This window comes from Festucalex cinctus, chromosome 14 (assembly GCF_051991245.1).
Source record: "Festucalex cinctus isolate MCC-2025b chromosome 14, RoL_Fcin_1.0, whole genome shotgun sequence".
In the NCBI taxonomy this organism is placed as follows: Eukaryota; Metazoa; Chordata; class Actinopteri; order Syngnathiformes; family Syngnathidae; genus Festucalex; species Festucalex cinctus.
The window spans coordinates 26,634,271-26,643,722 of record NC_135424.1 but is presented as its reverse complement, the minus strand read 5'-3'; positions in this window follow the sequence as shown (position 1 = coordinate 26,643,722).

Genomic DNA, 9,452 nt, shown 5'->3' with positions numbered 1-9,452 from the left:
ACAAAACAAGAACCCTCTAAATTACACATTTTGTTCCAGGCTTTATGTGCGTGCATAGTTTGAGTATACACCTAGGTTTAGGCCAGGAGTGTTCAAACCTTTTGCAAAGAGGGCCGGGTATGGTAAGGTGAAAATGTGTGGGGCCTAATCAACCATTTAGTTTAGCCTGACATAATTTTTTTACATGCATATGTAAATATATATATGTGGACAAATGTGTACATATGTCTACAAATTTTTGTAGCTCGAGCTGCTTCGTCCAACTGGGAACGCTGCATTAAGAAGGATTTTTTTTTCCTTTGCCAACAGTGCATGCCACGACAACAGCGTGCGACGAAATAAAAAGCTTTCAATAACTTTTCATCGTCAACATCTTAAGATGAATCACACCAAGTTTGAAGATGATCGGATAAACTCTGTAGGAGGAGTTCGTTAAAATAAGACCCCTATGAAATGGCCAAAAAAATGGCAACATGTTCCAAAGTAAATCAAAATGGCAGACTTCCTGTTAGGTTTAGCATATGGTTCAAAAAGAGTTTTTTGTACCTCGAGGGCTGTTACATATGTCTTCAAATTTTGGTCACTCTAGGTGAAACGTACAGCCGGAAATGCTTCATTAAGTAAAAATTTTGAAATGCAAAATTTGATGCCCTGCCTCTGGCGGACTTCCTGTTAGGTTTAGCATATGGCACCAACAGGCTTTTTTGTAGATCATAGTCTGTTACATATGTGTACCAATTTTCGTAGCTCTAGATTAAACGTATAACCGGCAATACTTCAGATGAAACATGCCAAAGAATGAAGACAATCTGATAAGTTTTGTAGAAAATATGAGGCCTATAAAAGGCCCCCAAAAAATGGCTACAAATAGCAAAGTAAATCAAAATGCCGGACTTCCTGTTTGGCTTAGCATATGGTTCTAAAAGACTTTTTTGTACATCGTGGGCTCTTATGTATGCCTCCAAATTATCATAGCGCTAGGTGAAAGGTACAACCGGGAATGCTTCGTTAAAGAGGAGTTTTTTAGCTCAAAAAGTGATGGCCGGCCCTTGCGGGACTTCCTGTTGGGTTTAGCACAAAGCAGCAAGAGACTTTTTTGTACATCGTGGGCTGTTACATATGTCTACAAATTTTCGTAGCTCTAGCTGCTTCGTACAACTGAGAATTCTTCATTAAGAAGAATTTTTTTCCTTTGCAAACAAGTGCATGCCACGACAACAGCGTGCAGCGAAATAAAAAGCTTTCAATAACTTTTCATCTTCAACATCTTAAGATGAATCACACCAAGTTTGAAGATGATCGGATAAACTCTGTAAGAGGAGTTCGTTAAAATAGGACCCCTATGAAATGGCCAAAAAAATGGGAACACGTTCCAAAGTAAATCAAAATGGTGGACTTTCTGTTAGGTTTAGCATATGGTTCAAAAAGAGTTTTTTGTACCTTGAGGGCTGTTACATATGTCTTTAAATTTTGGTAACTCTAGGTGAAACGTACAGCCGGGAATGCTTCATTAAGTAAGAATTTTGAAACTCAAAATTTGATGCCCCGCCTCTGGCGGACTTCCTGTTGGGTTTAGCATATGGCACCAACAGACTTTTTTGTAGGTCATAGTCTGTTACATATGTGTACCAATTTCCGTAGCTCTAGGTTAAACATACAACCGGCAATACTACGTTTAGTAAGAGTTTTGAAACTCTAAATTTGATGCCCCACCGCCGTCATATAGTATGTCGAAAACTTTAAATTTTTTACCATGGTGTTGTCCCAGGTCTTGAGATGGTACATCCCAAGTTTGAAGTCAATTGGATTAACCGTGTAGGAGAAGCAGGCAAAAGTATGACCCCTGTAAATGTGCAAAAATTTGCCAAAATTGGACATTTAAATACTCATATCTCACTTCCTGTCTATTTTAGGGTACACACATCAAAGAGGTTTTTGTTCATCTGGATGTGCTACAGGTGCCACACAATTTTCATAGCCGTCGGACAATCGTAGCGGGCCAGGGATCTGTTTAACCTATGTAGGTGGCGCTATGGAGCCATTTTTCTGTTATCACCTATGGCGACTTTAAAATATCAAATTTTTCGCCAGGCCTGACGTGTGTGTAAAGTTTGGTGAGTTTTCGTTCACGTTTAGTGTCTCAAAAATGTGATTGTTTGCGGAAAAGAATAATAACAAATAAAAAGAAGAATAATAAGAATTCCTTGAAAAACAATAGGGACCTCGCAGCGGTCGCTGCTCGGGCCCTAACTAGAGCTGCGAGCAGCTATAAAGGGCCCTCGCAGCCCGGGCCACGTTGGAGTCCTTGCACGTTGGGGTACTTGCACGTTAGGGTACTGGCACGTTGGGGTACTGGCATATTGGAAGCAAAATTTCTTTGAAAATGGCATAATAAACGTTTACATGTAGAATATTTTTTTTGCCAGTGTGTGTCAAGCTCAACGGGTTTTGGGGATTGTTAAGACCTGCAAAAATCAGCGTCCTTTTTTATTTTTAGGCAATGAGTTGCCCTGATTGGTATTTTTTGTAAAAGTGTATATATACATCATCGCTCGTTGTACTCATTGCACAATGTTACTTTTATTGTCCAAAGGGGCAATCAAAAATGAATAAAACAAAATGGAAACGTACATACGTTTGGATCGGTGTGAAGCCAGTGAACAATTTGAGTGGTGGAAACTAAAAGAATATTCATAAATGACTTAGTCATCACACTTAGAATGAGTTTACATTTTTTGTACAAAATACCGTATATGGGTTGTTGTTTTTTTTATATAAGCCTCAAGGGCTAGGTGGCGCTGTATTTATAACTGAATGTTGTCATCGAGATACCTTCAGGCCTTGATTATAAGCATACATGTCAAGTGTGGGATTTTTTTTGGAGCATGTACCGTGGAGTTATTAAGCATATCCTTCATTCACGATATTGCTTTTAATGTCCACAGAGGCTATCAAAAATAAATAAAAATATATATATGTTTGGATAAGTCTGATGCCAGTGAACATTTTGAGTGGTGGAAACTAAAAGAATATTCATAAATGACTTAGTTATCACACTCAGAATGAGTTGACATTTTTTGTACAAAATACCGTATGTGGGGTATTTTTTTTTTATGCCTCAAGGGCTAGGTGGCGCTGCATATATAACTGAATGTTGTCATAGAGATAGCTTCAGGCCTTGACGATAAACATACATGTCAAGTTTGGGATTTTTTGGAGCATGTACCGGGAAGTTATTAAGCATATCCTTTTTCAGTGCGAAACACAAATTTTGATGCCCCGCCTTCATCATATAGTATTTCGAAAGGTCAAGATTTTTCCCCCTGTCGTTGGCTCAGGACTTGACATGGTCCAGGTCAAGTCTTAACTCAGTCAGATGAAACGTGTAGGAGAAGTGGGCAAAAGTCTGCCCCCTGTGAATGTGCAAAAATTGTCAAAAATGGGACATTCAAAAATTCGTAGCTCACTTCCTGTTCATTTTAGCATATGGGTCCAAGAGACTTTTTTGTAGGTCTTGGGCTCCCTCATACACCTAAAAATATTCGTCGTTCTTGCTTAAACGTACAACCGGGGCTGCTTCGTTAAAAACTTCTAGGGGGCGCTATTGAGTCATTTTTGTAAAAATAGCACAATCAACAATAAAATATTGCTCATTTTACCAGGCCAGATGTGTGTGCCAAGTTTCATGAGTTTCTGTGCATGTTTAGACCCTCAAAACTGGCGTTATTTTCTTGGCGAACAGCGCTTAGCCACACCCACAGCAATTCGCGAAAACTCACAAACTTCGTGTTGTGACATCATGAAGGCCGAAACCCTCATCTGAGCAAATATGAGGTAGGTCCAGTTAACGTGTTTGGAGAAAAACGTAGAAGAAAATTCGTAAGAAAAAAAATTGCCACTAGGTGGCGCTATCAGTTAGATGAAATATAAGTCAGTAGATGTCTTTAGGGCTGGACTCTCATCAAATGTGTGAAATTTTGAGAAGATAGGATCATCTCGGTCAAGTTAATGCAGCTTTTATTTTCACGAAAAATCTTCAGACTTTGCGTCACCGTAGCGGCCACGCCCTTTGGCGAAAAGTTACAATATTCGGTGTGGGGCATGATCAACATCTTAAGGCTTTTCTGACCAATTTTCAAATGGATCCCTTCAACGAGCTCAGCACAGTAGCTAAAAACGTAAAGTATGACAATTATTGTTACCACTAGGTGGCGCTACATGGATAACTGAATTTTATCATATAGATGTTTTCAGGCCGTGACTATTAAGTTGCCTGATAAGTTTGAGATTTTTTGGAGCTTGAACATGGGAGTTATTAAGCATTTGCTCTTTCTGGACAAATGAAATTTTAAAGGCAATATTTGATGCCCCGCCCCCGTCATATAGTATTTCGAAAAGGCAAGATGTTTTGCCCAGTTGTTCTCTCAGGTCTTGAGATGATAAATGCCAAGTTTGAAGTCAATTGGATGAAAAATGTTTGCAAAGGGGGAAAAAGCATGACCACAGTGAATGTGCCAAAATAGGCCAAAATTGGACATTAAAAAATTCATAGCTCACTTCCTGTACATTTTAGCTACATGGTCCCAATAGACTTTTTTGTGCGTCTCGGGGTGCTACACGTGCCTGCCAATTTTCGTTGCTCTAGCTCAAACATGCCGGGCTTGGTTTTTATTTTTCTATGCTAGGGGGCGCTATAGAGTCGCGTTGTTATGACGACTTCATAATATCAAATTTTTCGCCGGGCCTGAGGAGTGTGCAAAGTTTGGTGAGTTTTCGTAAATGTTTAGGTACCCAAAATCGTGATCGTTTACGGAGAAGAAGAAGAAGAAGAAGAAGAAGAAGAATAATAATAATAATAATAATAATCCGATCGAAAAACAATAGGGACCTCGCAGCGGTAGCTGCTCGGGCCCTAATAATAATAATAATAATAATAATAATAATAATAATAATAATAATTTTTACAAAAACAATAGGGACCTCGCAGCGGTCGCTGCTCGGGCCCTAATAATAAAGGTTAGAAACAACATATGTGGGATGCTTTCAGCATCCCACAACTAGACTAAGCAATTTCTGAAGAAATTGCGTGGGATGCTGAAAGCCGAATGCTAATAGCTGAATGCTAAGCTGACTGCTAATAGCAGAATGCTATTGTTATCATTGAAGTGTGAAATGTAATTGAGAGATGTCTTGCTGAACCAGAATGCATTAAATAAAACGTATGTTAAATTAATAAAGAAAGATACATTGGCTGTAAATTACATATGAGAAATTATGAATGAATTATAAATGAAAAGACTGAAGTTTAAATTCAACCAGTCTGAGATTGAATTTGAACCCTCACCTCCTGTTTACTGTTCAATGAGCTACTGCACTGCCAATATATCCACTGACCCACAATGTGTCTGAACGTGCAATAAAATGTATGTTAAATAAAGAAAGATAAATTGGTTGTAAATTACAAATGAGAAATTATGGTTGAATTATAAATGAAAAGAAGAAAGTTTTAGTTTTAACTAAAAAAAAAAAAGAAGTATGTCCATGTCCAAAAGTTGCTCCATCCGAGGTTTGAACCAGCGAACCATTCGTAGGGCTGTCTTTGCTATGCAAGCGCTTAAGCCAGTGAGCCACCGGACCTGTGAGCAGCAGAGCGAATTGGCGTATTTGTAATTCAAAGTGTCACCTGACGCTGAAAGTCATCAGCGCTGATTTGGGACACATGTGTTTGATCATGTCAGTATAACGCATTTCCTGGTGTTATAGTCAGTTGGTATACTTAATATCTGTTTATGTAATTGCCACAGACATATGTGCAATGTACAGTCGGCGGTGGGCTTTGAACCTGCGACCTCCTGCTTACTGTACATGCACTCTCCCAACTGCGCCACGAAGCAATATCTGAAAGCAAGTCAAGATGGTCTGTTGTATGTATGGAAGTGGGCGTGGAAAATGGGACTTAGAAAAAATTCAGTGTCAGTCCCATTAAAACTGAATGGGGAAAAGTAGATTTTTAACATTAAATTATGCGAGTACTGTAAGTAATATGAAGTCAAACGATAAATAGCCCGAAAGGCGTGAATTTTGTCAGCAAGTTGAAATTTGAACGGTGTAAATCGGAAGTATAATGTAGGAGTAGTTTGATTGCAAAAAGTGTTGAGAATAAAATGCTATAATAATAAGTTTAAGTATAAGTATAATAATAACTAGACTAAGCAATTTCTGAAGAAATTGCGTGGGATGCTGAAAGCCGAATGCTAATAGCTGAATGCTAAGCTGACTGCTAATAGCAGAATGCTATTGTTATCATTGAAGTGTGAAATGTAATTGAGAGATGTCTTGCTGAACCAGAATGCATGAAATAAAACGTATGTTAAATTAATAAAGAAAGATACATTGGCTGTAAATTACATATGAGAAATTATGAATGAATTATAAATGAAAAGGCTGAAGTTGAAATTCAACCAGCCTGAGATTGAATTTGAACCCTCACCTCCTGTTTACTGTTCAATGAGCTACTGCACTGCCAATCTATCCACTGACCCACAGAAGACTTGGTGGCATCATTAAAGTGTTGTGAAATGGAAGCAGCGAATGTGTCTGAACATGCAATAAAATGTATGTTAAATAAAGAAAGATAAATTGGTTGTAAATTACAAATGAGAAATTATGGTTGAATTATAAATGAAAAGAAGAAAGTTTTAGTTTTAACTAAAAAAAAAGAAGTATGTCCATGTCCAAAAGTTGCTCCATCCGAGGTTTGAACCAGCGAACCATTCGTAGGGCTGTCTTTGCTATGCAAGCGCTTAAGCCAGTGAGCCACAGGACCTGTAAGCAGCAGAGCAAATTGGCGTATTTGTAGTTCAAAGTGTCACCTGACGCTGAAAGTCATCAGCGCTGATTTGGGACACATGTGTTTGATCATGTCAGTATAACGCATTTCCTGGTGTGATAGTCAGTTGGTATACTTAATATCTGTTTATGTAATTGCCACAGACATATGTGCAATGTACAGTCGGCGGTGGGCTTTGAACCTGCGACCTCCTGCTTACTGTACATGCACTCTCCCAACTGCGCCACGAAGCAATATCTGAAAGCAAGTCAAGATGGTCTGTTGTATGTATGGAAGTGGGCGTGGAAAATGGGACTTAGAAAAAATTCAGTGTCAGTCCCATTAAAACTGAATGGGGAAAAGTGGATCTTTAACATTAAATTATGCGAGTACTGTAAGTAATATGAAGTCAAACGATAAATAGCCCGAAAGGCGTGAATTTTGTCAGCAAGTTGAAATTTGAACGGTGTAAATCGGAAGTATAATGTAGGAGTAGTTTGATTGCAAAAAGTGTTGAGAATAAAATGCTATAATAACTATGACATCTATTTCGTTAAATGTCATTTGACAAACCATTTCTTCTAAATTAATCCATATTGCATAATGCATTCTATAATTTCATTGAAGTGATTGAACACGTGGCCCCCATTATTCAGCATCATATGTCACTTTTCAATATAGATACACTGTAAGACATACTTCTTTTTATTTTTTAGTTAAAGCTAAAACTTTCGTCTTTTCATTTATAATTCATCCATAATTTCTCATTAGTAATTTACAACCAATTTATCTTTCTTTATTCATTTAACATACATTTTTTTGAATGATTCGTTCAATGACACATTCGCTGCTTCCATTTCACAACACTTCAACGATGCTACCAAGTCTTCTGTGGGTCAGTGGATAGATTGGCAGTGCAGTAGCTCATTGAACAGTAAACAGGAGGTGAGGGTTTGATACCAGTCTCAGACTGGTTGAATTTAAACTTCAGTCTTTTCATTTATAATTCATTCATAATTTCTCATATGTAATTTACAGCCAATGTATCTTTCTTTATTCATTTAACATACGTTTTATTTAATGCATTCTGGTTCAGCAAGACATCTCTCAATTACATTTCACACTTCAATGATAACAATAGCATTCTGCTATTAGCAGTCAGCTTAGCATTCAGCTATAAGCATTCGGCTTTCAGCATCCCACGCAATTTCTTCAGAAATTGCTTAGTCTAGTTATTATTATTATACTTATTATTATTATAGCATTTTATTCTCAACACATTTTGCAATCAAACTACTCCTACATTATACTTCCGATTTACACCGTTCAAATTTCAACTTGCTGACAAAATTCACGCCTTTCGGGGTATTTATCATTTGACTTCATATTACTTACAGTACTCGCATAATTTAATGTTAAAGATCTACTTTTCCCCATTCAGTTTTAATGGAACTGACACTGAATTTTTTCTAAGTCCCATTTTCCACGCCCACTTCCATACATAGAACAGACCATTATGACCTGTCATATACTAACCACACTTTTCTTGCATCCACAATTTGTCATTCAAATATCTGCAACCACGTTTTGCCTATAGCATCACTTTTGCCATCCATGCTTGCTAAGTTAATTTTATTGATTTATGGTGCTCCATTAAGATACCAAGCATTTTAACTGGTACAATGCTGAAGTACCACTGACTATCACAGCCACCAAAGTGGGGTGAAATTCATTGGTAGTTAATGTCTACTTTCCTCCATTGAGCAATTTTCAGCAGTAAAATGTTTGTCTAGAATGATTCATTTTTAGTATTTATTTCATGTTTGCCATTTTTGTCAATTGAACATGTCACGTGTGCAGAGTGTTTAATGACCAATCATGACTCACCTGTTTTCTGTTTAATCAGCAAACTGAGCCATGATTCCCCCCAAATCCTTTGCTATCTATAAATGTTACAATTCACTTGCTCTGCTTACCATGAACAGGTTCAAGTGGCAGACGAACTGGTGGGAAAGGCCAAGCAGTTGATTTTCCCAACGTCAAGCTTCCTGACCGTGCCACAATTGGCGAAAGAATGCCCAAAGGGCTACATCACCATTGAGGGACGCGTCAGTGAGGTAAGTTGCACATGTGCACATTCTCACATCGTTAACTAACTCTAATATATTTTTGGGAATATATTAGATGGAGCCTGTTCAGATGGTCACAGCGCAGGGTGTCCATGTCCCTGTTAGACACATCTTTATCAAAAAAGTATGATTTCTCAGTTCGTCCTATTGCCAATCTTTGTAATGCCATGACCTAACTTTTTTTTTTTTTTTTTTTTTTTCTTCACAGAATCAAGACGTAGTTAAAGTGTCTCTATGGCGAGAAACTGCAACTGAAAAAATCAATGTCGGCTGTATATACAGGCTAACTCACTTGAAGGGCAAAACAAACAATTTTGGCTTTGCCCTGAACACGTCGTGCCATACTGAAATGAAAGTGAGTTAAAGCTAGTACTGTTTGGTTGAACACAACGTTATTTTGGTAAACTGATTTTATTTTTGGTTTGTCTATTCAACAGGGATGCTCTACAACAGAAGAAGTCCTGATATTGGGGCTTGATGAGGAGGAGGGGACC